Source organism: Lygodium microphyllum, chromosome 12 (genome assembly GCF_053477565.2).
Source record: "Lygodium microphyllum isolate KBCC chromosome 12, Lygodium_microphyllum_v1.1.10, whole genome shotgun sequence".
In the NCBI taxonomy this organism is placed as follows: Eukaryota; Viridiplantae; Streptophyta; class Polypodiopsida; order Schizaeales; family Lygodiaceae; genus Lygodium; species Lygodium microphyllum.
Window position 1 is genome coordinate 48,818,740 of NC_141146.1, and position 10,008 is coordinate 48,828,747.

Below are 10,008 nucleotides of genomic sequence, written 5' to 3' on the forward strand. Positions count from 1 at the left end.
CACATCAACAACAATGGTATTTTCGATGTTGTAAGCGATATGCATTTTGATGCCTATACCAACATTAGTATAAAATACATGCATCAACAAAATCATTGAATTAAGGGTGCCTTCCCTCCATTTTCATGTTCTTTTGAGTTCCTTTCTTACTGGTCTTCCAAAACTCTCTCTTCCACTCTTTTTACAAAAGATTGTGTGTTCATAGTAGCTTTTGTTTCTTTTTTATGTACATGGTTTTATATGATTGTGATAGCTAGATCTCGAGCTTTCGCACGTGTGTGTGTGTTCCTCTCAAAGGCAGGAGGTCATCTAGGGTTTCATAATAATTAGGGTAAGGGGGCCAGTTTAGTGACAAGTATTGGGCCCCATGTTGCATTTTGAGATTGCACATAATTTCACCATTACAGCTATGGCGCCATTCTCATTACTATGGAGTGAGGCTACTGTCAAATTTCTAGATGGCAATTTTTTGCTATGGTGTTGTGTGGGGCCTGCAAAGCTAATCGTTTGATAAAAATTTTGCCCGGAGCTTTGTGAGGGGGAGGAGGGGAGATCGATCACACCAAGATACCTTTAAAAATGGTGAAATTGAACCAATTAGAATTTAGAAAATAGGACCAACTATGTCATTGATTTGGTTGCTGAATCAAACAAAATGAGGGGTTCAATGGTACAACCCTGAGGCTGTTATTCAATTGGCCCCCTTACCCTATAAAAAGGATAGCTCCCATGAGCCTATGCTTTGGGTTCACTGTAACCTTGAGCACAATTAGTGTGATGGCAAGGGACAAGCTAACTAGGGCCAAGCTAAGAAGCTACCTTCTCACTCTCTCCCTCTACCTACATGACTCAACAATGAAATGTCAGTGAAGTAGCTCTGATTGGGCCAAACAAGCATGGTTGTCATTTTATTCCATTCTTCTCAGTGCTTGAACCCCGCGGGTGGTCCGAAACACTTTGTATAAGCATGCCTCTTACCTGTCACCACTAGTTGATGGGATTACTTGCCATGGCTCTGCTAATATTAGAGACAGTTTTTTGATTTTGCTAATGGTTTCCCACCATATGCAAGCCACTCAAGGTATCCATCCCCTCTTCATGAGTCTACCGTTGATGGCTCAGCAAATACTTGTTAGGACTTTCTCAATGTCACTAAGTGTAACCATGGCATTTATGGTAGCCATCAACAATCAATGTGTATACTTATACCTATAAGTAGCCATATACTATAATAGTATGCCAAATTGTCAACTAGAAAATGTCGTTTCAAATCCATGCAGAACGCTTTAAATGGTAATGGTATACCTGTAAAACTAGGCCATAAGGATCACTGCATGCTTATCAATGCTGATCTAATGCATCTTATATCACACACATTTGTACTACTTGGTCATTCTCCTAACCTCTGCCTGCTATGCATCCATTCAATCAGTCATTTAGGCCTTGCTATAGGTTGAAAGTTTCCTACAGCTTATGAAATATGCTGACTGCACATATACCTATTATTCATATGTAAACTTAAGCAATATTACTTATTACACTTTAGGTGTCTATTTCTTAAGGCTTGATCTTATACAATGCAAATTGTAGATATCTTTTGCTCTTTCGCTTTATATAACTGATGATTTTCTAAAATGACGCTTTTAGGCTAATAGGTATGTCCTATTGAGACATACCTCGAGTACATCCTTGTAATTAAATTTTTTTACAACTAATCCTCATATACACATACTTGTTTTAGAACTGGCAAATATCTAGATCTAACATAGCCAATAACTAAACTCAAGGGAATCCTTCACTGCTAAAATAGTGTGTTTACACACTAAAATTGGTGTTTTCTCACACTAATGCACATTCTTACAATAATAGAATATGAGTCATGGAATTTCTAACTCCACGCTCTTTTTCTCATACAATCCAACAAGGGCTATTTAAAGCTTAAGACTTATAACCAAACTTCATAGATCATTCCACCTTCACTACCTCTCGGATCTAGTCATTTCTCAGTTGCATGTGGAGCATCCAAAGCACTCACATTGATAGCCATGGCAATAAACAAGGTAGCCTTATTGTGAGTCAAGCGAAATGGATATCAAATGGGCCTAACTTTTGACACCTACGATGTAAGAATGTGTATTTAGTCCTTACAACTCAATTCGTAGGTATTAGGTTGTGCCCCTCTTTTTGCATTCCAAGTGTTATGTATTTTGTGACTACGACTATTATATGCAATGGGCATTTTATAACTTGTAATCTTAAGATGTTCTACATTCTACATTTATAAAATATTAGCTTGTTATTTCTATGAAGCTTGATCCATGCTATTGTCCAATTTATTTTGTAATTTAACAAGTGGTAATACCATTTGGTCGGCTTTATTATGCTTTGTTGTAACACACACACATGTAGAGAGAGAGAGAGAGAGAGAGAGAGAGAGAGAGAGAGAGAGAGAGAGAGAGAGAGAGAGAGAGAGAGAGAGAGAGAGAGAGAGAGAGAGAGAGAGAGAGAGAGAGAGAGAGAGAGAGAGAGAGAGAGAGAGAGTGTGTGTGTGTGTGTGTGTGTGTGGGGGGGGGGGGGGGGGCACGCGCAAGCATGTGTGCACATAAATGACAATGTAGCCTATTTTACTTAGTTTTCAAGCCCCTAATTATGTAAATTCTATGAGAGAGAGGGGGGAATGAAATTTATGCTTGATTTATTTTGTTTATTTACTTTTTTGTGTATGAGAGAGAGGGATGATATATAGGTATTAGGTTTAAATTTAAACATAAACTTTACTCATAATATGTATACTACTAGATAGAGGCTTTATGTCTATAGAGGTGCGAGTAGTAAACCTTCAATATTGCCATCTTCATTGAGCCTATGCCACACATGCTAACATACTTTTTTTATTGTTGAATCATGTATTTGAATATTGTTTAATACAAAACTTTATTTTTTTGAATATTATATTGTATAGTTAAAGAAGACAAAAATAAAAAGTAAATACTATTTGAAAGATTAGGATATAATACAATTTTTATACATTAGTTTGTAATAGAGAATATGAAAAGTTAATATTAATTTCTTTTTAGTTTATGAGAAAAATATAAAAAGTGAGAAGGCAAGCAAAACAAAGTAATGAAAAGATTATGAGAAGAAAATATCGCAACAAGCAATAAAAAGATCTTAGGCTTAGGCTAAGTTAGATAGGCTTAGTCTAAGATTACGAGAAGAAAAGATCACAAGCAATAAAAGGTGTTAGGCTCAGACTAAGCATATGCTAGGCTTAGGCTTACATGTAGGCTAAGCTTATGATAGGTTTATACATAGACTAGGGCTACGCTAGGCTAGGCTAGCACGTAAGATGTGGCTTTGGCTTGAATGAAACTAAGTGTAGTCTAGGCTTGTGGTAGGCGTAAACATCAAAGCCTTGCTTATGCCTAGAGTATACACATGATAGCTTAGATTAAGCATATGCTACGCTTAGGCTTAGGCTAGGATAAAGTGAAACTAAGTGTAGGCTAGGTTTATGATAGGCGTAAGAAAAAGGTATAGTTATGTCTAGAGAGACATATGCTAAACATAAGCTAGAACTAGGCTAGGCTAGACTAGCTCTAAGCTAGAATCCAATATAGGTTAGACTAATCTACACCTAGCCTACACTTAGGCGAGGCTAGCACGTAAGCTGCAAAATTTGACTTTCCCTTATGATAGGTGTAAGCAAAAGCCTCAATTATGCCTAAAGTAGACATTGGCTAGACATAGGGTACATAAACACAAAGGCTACGTTAGGCTATCCATATTCTAGGTTGCATAGAGACATATGTTCAAGAGAGCCACATAGCAAGGCCATGGATGAACATTGTGGTAATGGAAATGGAGTACTCTGGGAAGATCCAAAATATTTTGTGGATTAATTGTGTTGGGGGTAAAGGCGCCTCCGCCTAGCTGCCCTTGTATTACTACACTGACAGTACCCGCCACTGCACACTGCAGGTGGTGGGCGCCTGTCACACTCACTTATTCTTTATTCTTTTATTGACAATTTGAATAAAGGAAGGCCCAGCCACACATTGTGGTTGTTGGAGTTCCCACTTTGAGTTTCACTCTCTCTCTTGATCTTGCTCTCCATCCACCATAGCTCTCATCGCCAAGCTTGATCCTCCTGGGTTCCACTTCCCTTTCAACTAGTATCAGAGCAAAGGCATTTGAGCTTCCCCGGCATTCTCTTCAGCCCGGATTTGAAGAGCTTCAACTTGAGCTTCAATGGCAGCCATGGCACCTTCATTTGCAAATATGTTTTGATCTCCCGCCTCCTCCCCGAGCTTCCGGACCTTCATTGGCTTCTTCCAGGGCTGTATTGGAGCCACCTCGACATTGCCAAGTGCCCCCAAGCACTATTGAAGACCCCCCAACCCCCAAGAACATCCACTACAAATTGCAATGCATTTTTAGGGGGCTGGGCTGACCTGCTCTTGGCATTTCCTGTCTCTTCCCTGGCTTCCTGGCACTCTTGGAAACCTTCCCGATCATTGTTGGACTCCCCGGCATTAGTGCTTGGCTCCTGGTGATCAATTCGAGTGCTTCCCCCTTCATCCCGTGCTATATACACAGTCCTAGAATTGTCAAAACAGGACAACACTTGACATTTACTATTTGATGCTTCTTGGAATTGCCCATTTGATGCCTATTGATGCCCGATGATGCTCAGATGTTATGGAATGCTATGTCTATGCTTTGGGATTGATTTGAGCAGATTTGGGCATTGTTTGAGCTTCATTTAACAGTAAATATGATGTTGCAATATAGTGACTGAAGCTCATTTACTTGGTGTATGCATTGTTTCTTGGATATGGGGTGTTCATTGGAGGTTTGAATGATCATACCGATGTATTTGGATATTGTCAAATGATTCTTTTTGGTTTTGAAATGCTTTTGAGCTTGGAATAGGCTCCGGCTCGGTCGTCCTTCACTGGCATTTGGCTTCAGTTGGCATGCTTTGGACCGGTTTATGTCTATTGTCACTGTTGACATTTAGGTTTCTTGCATTTATGCTTTGGTCAGATATGGATGCCACTTGGTTTGCCCATGCTTGATAGTCACTTGGAGCTTCGTCTTCATATGTATTTGAGCATTTTGGACCTACTGGGCATTACATTTGGTTGTCAGTTACATGTTCTTTGAATACTTTCAGGCTTATGCTTTACGGGTCTAAGATAGATTGGGATTTATGCTCTGGATTTACCCTACTGGGATTTGACATGTTTGATGCTATGTACTCAATGTATTAGAGCGTTGCTTGCTCTATTTGCATCTAACTTTACTTCCAATGGGAGCCTCTTGGCATATTTGGATGTACACACCGTTTTACTTACACGAGCTTGAGCTTGTGGGACAATTACATGCATTTGCTCTCTTGAGAGCTTTGTGTTGCAGTTAGTTTGTAGTGGATTGATTTGATATGCCTATTGGGGCAGGCACCTATCTCTATCACAGGTTTGTCAGTTTTGTATGCATCTTGGATGGTTATGAATTGAGCTTCTTGCTCTATCAGTTGTGCTTGTGCTTAGTCTCTTCTCTTACCACGAGACCCATTACATGCATAACTTCTAGACCTATGAGATGTCTCTTGCTTGATAGGTTATTGATTTGACAGTTCTTGGTACCTTCTTTTCCCTTGACACTCATTATTGGATGTATCTTGCTACCTGGCAATTGCAGTGACATATGTATCAGTGATTGCTTCACTTTGGGATAGTTCTACATACTGCTGTCATTTATTCCAGCAAGCTGAAATCTGCAGATTTTGAGCCTTTTTATGAGGGTAATTCTTACTGTTTGATGTTATCTTGGTCATATTTGGTGGACATGTGGTTCTCTTGGTGATATCCACTCTTTCATCCAGTTTTAGTAGAGGTTTCAATGCATTTTCTGCTAATTATAGCAACCTATAATTTTATTTTTTTGCTTTGATTTGGGACAGTATGGCTGGTCATCTGAAAGACACAGCTCTCTTTAGCATTGCCAAGTTGGATGGTACCAACTATGGGTATTGGAAGTCCCAGATATGGCAGGTTTTGGTGCAAAAGTTGCAAATTAAACCCTTGCGTTTCAAGGGTGTTAAACTTGAGGATATGGATGATGATATTTGGATGGAAGTTGATGAGCTATGCAAGTCTACCATTGTTTTGTCACTCTCAGAAGAGGTCCATCATAATGTTGTTGAAGATGAGAATCAGAGTGCATGGGATTTATGGGAGAAGATTCAGGAGCTTTATGCGCAATAGAGTCCTGTGTCACATATGTATTGGGCTGAAGCAATTAATGGACCTTCACATGAAGGAGGGGACATCCCTATCATCTCATTTCAGTCAGTTTCATGCTATCATGAAGAATCTGTTGTCACAGGGTATTGAGTTCAAAGACAACTTGCATCCATTGTTTTTGCTTGGCACCTTGCCTGAATCATAGGATGTCTTCTGTATTGCCATATGCATGAACAAGCTTGATGGGCTGAAAATCAATGATGCTGAGAGTGCTTTATTGACTGAGGAAATCAACAAGAGAAACAATGATGCTTCTTGTTCTTGACATGCATTGACCATTAGAGGTGGTAGAAATGGCAGGCATGATAATGATCATAAGGGCAGGGACTCTTAGAAGTCTAGGTCCAAGTCATGTGGTCACAGTAAATCCCGTGGACGGAAGTCTGATCTTACTTATCATTATTGTGGGAAAGCAGGACATATTAGGCCCCAGTTTCATAAAATGCGCGATGATAAGCTCAAGGAAAAGGGAAAAGAGAAAGTGTAGGAAAAGTCTTCTGAGCGTAGCATTGTGCCTGCAGAGTCCATTGTGAAGATAGAAGAGGTTAATGTCATGCAAGCTACTGATTCAGATGACGATTACATACTTGCAGCTTCTTCATGCAATGCCTCACAGGCTTTTGAGATACATGCTATGTATGCGCAGTGCTGGCTTTTGGATTCGGGTGCGTCATTTCATGTGACATCTTGTAGAGATTGGTTTCATACCTATTGTACCATCTTTGGTTTTGTGTGTCTTGATGATGACAGGTCTCTTGACATTGTGGGCATTGGAGATGTTAGGCTGCAATTTCCTTCTGGCAGTTCTTTTGTTTTGCATGATGTACGCCATGTACCTGTGTTGACTCACAGCCTTATGTCAGTTAGACAGCTTGATGATGCAGGGTATTTTGTGTCTTTTGGAGACTCTACATGGAAAATTACTTGTGGCAGGCTTGTGCTTGCAAGAGGTGCCAAGTATGGCAGCCTCTATTCCTTACTTGTATATGGAGCTACCTTGGATCATGTTTTGTCTGTGGGTTCTATCCCCCATGTATCCCTTTGGCATGCTCATTTGGAGCATATGTTCCTTAAAGGAATGAAAATGCTCCATGCTTTGCAGTATCTTCCGCCTTTTGACTCTTCGCATTTTGGTTCTTGTGATCATTGTTTGTATGGTAGGCAGACTAGTTGTACGCATAAAAAGTATGGTAAGAAACGCATGGGTGAGCCCTTGGCTCTTGTGCACTCATATGTATGTGGGCCTATGCCCTATCAGTCACTAGGTAGGGCAAAGTATTTTGTTACTTTCATAGATGATTACTCACGTAAGGTTTGGGCTTATCCCATAAAGAGAACATCCGATGTCTTAGATACATTTCAGCGTTGGCTTGCATTAGCAGAGAACTAGTTTGGGAAAAGGCTAAAATGCCTAAGGTCAGATAATGGGGGTGAGTAAGTATCACGTGATTTTGAGCAGTTTTGTGATGAGCGGGGTATTAAGCATCAGTTGACCGCCCCTTACACCCCACCCCAGAATGGTATGGTTGAACGCATGAATATGACCATTCTAGAAAGGGTCCATAGCATGCTTAGCTAGGTTGGCTTACCACAACACTTTTGGGCTGAGGCAGTTACTATTGCAGTGCATCTCATTAACAAGTCACCTAGCACTGGCATTGACTTTCAGGTTGCAGAGGAAGTATGGGCAGGCAAGCCCCCCTCTTATGATCATTTGTGTGTCTTTGGATGTGAGGAATTCCGCCATGTGCCCAAGGACAAACACAATAATTTGGATCCTAAAAGTGTCAAATGCATTTTCATTGGCTATGGAGATGTAGGAGAGATGGGTTACTGTCTATGGGATCTACAGGCGTGGAAAGTGATCCATAGCCATGATGTCATATTTCATGAGGACAAAATGCATATGCAGCCTGAGAAAGTGGTTGAGGTACGTAGAGTTATCTTTCAGGAGGAGGAGCCACCTGTTCTCGTTCAGCCTACTCCATGGCTAGCTATACAGCGTGCAGCATCACCTGATGCTTATGGCCTAGATGTTAGACATGTTGATATTAGACTGGATTTTAGTCAGGCAGCAGAGCCTGGGTTGAGGCGTTCTACTAGAGATAGACGACCTCCTGACCATTTTGTGCCCTCTATGGATTATGTATTGGTTACAAATGTAGGAGAGCCTCTCACTTATGATGAGGCTATGCACAAGGGTGATTGTCACTCTTGGGAGAGGGGTACACAGTCTAAGCTTGACTCATTGCATAAGAATCAGACTTGGGATTTGGTTTCCTTGCCTTAGGGTAAGAAGGCTTTGCCATGCAAGTGGGTGTACAAGCTGAAAAGTACCCACGGATACCCCAAGCCGGTATACAAGATTCGATTGGTTGCTAAGGGCTTTAACCAGGAGCATGGTGTTGACTTTGATGAAGTCTTTTCTCCTGTGGTCAAGATGACCACCCTATGCTTAGTCCTGGCCTTGGTTGCACAGCTTGACTTGGACTTGTACCAGATGGATGTCAAGACGACCTTTTTACATGGGAACTTGCATGATGAGATTTACATGGAGCAGCCTAAGGGCTTTGTAGACCCTAGCAAGGAACACCTAGTGTGCAAGCTAAAGAAGAGTCTATATGGCTTGAAGCAGGTACCTAGGGAATGATACCATAAGTTTGATGTATTCATGCAGTCACAGGGCTACAGCCGTAGTGCTATGGATCCGTGCTTGTACAAAAGAAAGCCCGTGATGGTTCTTTATTGATTTTAGTGCTCTATGTGGATGACATGCTTTTAGTAGGGACATCTCATGAGGAGCTAGATGCTCTTCAGGCTCAGCTCAAGAAGAGCTTTGAGATGAAAGATCTGGGACATGCCTCTCATATACTTGGTATGTGCATTATGCGCAATAGATCTCAGGGACTACTCTATCTGTCTCATAGAGGGAGTACATTTATAAAGTCCTTGAGTGTTTCCGTATGCAGGATGTTAAGCCTATTGGCTGTCCATTACCTTCTCATGTGAAGGTTTCACAAGCAGATTGTCTGGAGACAGATGAGCAGAGGGCCAAGATTCGCTATGCATCAACCATGGGCAGTCTTATGTATGCCATGATAGCCACCCGTCCAGATATTGCTTTTGCAGTTGGGGTTGTGGCATGTTATATGGCTACACCTGGTAAGAAACATTGGGATGCCATGAAGGGTATCATGAATGTGGGAGCTTTCGCTCAACCGCCAAGACCCTCGGACTGCTTATTCTTTCAAGCGTTTCAAGCGAGCTCTAATGGCTATCTCCCGCTTAGCCGACGCGCCGTCGATCCTACGAGTGTAGTGAGTTTACCTTGATGCTCGATTGAGTACCCTCCTCCCTCTTATACTCCGGTAGCTCCATGATCCTAGATGCTAGCTCAAGCATCCTCAAGCCTCCTCCATCTCCAAGCTCCATCCTCCATAGCCGCATGCGCAAGAGGAGAGAAGAGAAGAAGACGAGAGGAGATGGTGAAGAGCTTCACCCTCTTGATCCCTCACTCTCACACACACTCACTCCCTCACACTCTCACACTCCCTCTCTCAAGAGCACACACAAGCAAGAAAGAGAGAAGAAGAGAGGAAGAAGAAGACTCCTTTTGCCACACACCAAAGAATGAGCTTCTCATTCACTTTTCAACTTTATATACAAAACCCTAAATCCCTTTTGGGTGGTCATCTCC